Here is a 1,467-nt window from a genome sequence, read left to right as displayed (position 1 = left end):
TAAATTTAGAAGGAATAAGAGGAGGTGTGGTTTCATTGGAGAAAGTGGGCGTATCAACAAGGATGGGTTTGAGTTTTCAAGAAGCCAATGCAATGGAAGAACCTCTCTCTTTGCCTAAGGATCAATAGTTCTCTATTGCTCCAGTGATGGGGTCCCTCTCGTGATGATTGTCCAATCTTCTGAAAATGTAAGCAAGCCTCCAGTTAAATGCCGTGTTTTCTTCTTTTTCTTTTTTTTCCCATTTTTTATTAGGTATTTAGCTCATTTACATTTCCAATGCTATACCAAAAGTACCCCATACCCACCCACCCCCACTCCCCTAACCACCCACTCCCCCTTTTTGGCCCTGGCATTCCCCTGTACTGGGGCATATAAAGTTTGCATGTCCAATGGGCCTCTCTTTCCAGTGATGGCCGACTAGGCAATCTTTTGATACATATGCAGCTAGAGTCAAGAGCTCCGGGGTACTGGTTAGTTCATAATGTTGTTCCACCTATAGGGTTGCAGATCCCTTTAGCTCCCTGGGTACTTTCTCTAGCTCCTCCATTGGGAGCTCTGTGATCCATCCATTAGCTGACTGTGAGCAACCACTTCTGTGTTTGCTAGGCCCCGCATAGTCTCACAAGAGACAGCTACATCTGAGACCTTTTGATAAAATCTTGTTAGTGTATGCAGTGGTGTCAGCTTTTGGATGCTGATTATGGGGTGGATCCCTGGATATGGCAGTCTCTACATGGTTCATCCTTTCATCTCTGCTCCAAACTTTGTCTCTGTAACTCCTTCCATGCGTGTTTTGTTCCCACTTCTAAGGAGAGGCATAGTGTCCATACTTCAGTCTTCATTTTTCTTGAGTTTCATGTGTTTAGGAAATTGTATCTTATATCTTGGGTATCCTAGGTTTTGGGCTAATATCCACTTATCATTGAGTACATATTGTGTGAGTTCCTTTGTGAATGTGTTACCTCACTCAGGATGATGCCCTCCAGGTCCATCCATTTGCCTAGGAATTTCATAAATTCATACTTTTTAATAGCTGAGTAGTACTCCATTGTGTAGATGTACCACATTTTCTGTATCCATTCCTCTGTTGAGGGGTATCTGAGTTCTTTCCAGCTTCTGACTATTATAAATATGGCGGCGATGAATATAGCATGTGTCCTTCTTAGCAGTTGGGGCATCTTCTGGATATATGCCCAGCAGAGGTATTGCTGGATCCTCTGGTAGTAGTATGACCAGTTTTCTGAGGAACCACCAGACTGATTTCCAGAGTGGTTGTACAAGCCTGCAATCCCACCAACAATGGAGGAGTGTTCCTCTTTCACCACATCCACACCAGCATCTGCTGTCACCTGAATTTTTGATCTTAGCCATTCTGACTGCTGTGAGGTGGAATATCAGGGTTGTTTTGATTTGCATTTCCCTGATGATTAAGGATGTTGAACATTTTTTCAGGTGCTTCTCTGCCAT

The sequence above is a fragment of the Mus musculus genome, chromosome Y, assembly GCF_000001635.26.
Source record: "Mus musculus strain C57BL/6J chromosome Y, GRCm38.p6 C57BL/6J".
Taxonomy (NCBI): Eukaryota; Metazoa; Chordata; class Mammalia; order Rodentia; family Muridae; genus Mus; species Mus musculus.
The sequence above is the reverse complement of the archived record's forward strand: the minus strand, read 5'-3'. Positions refer to the sequence as shown.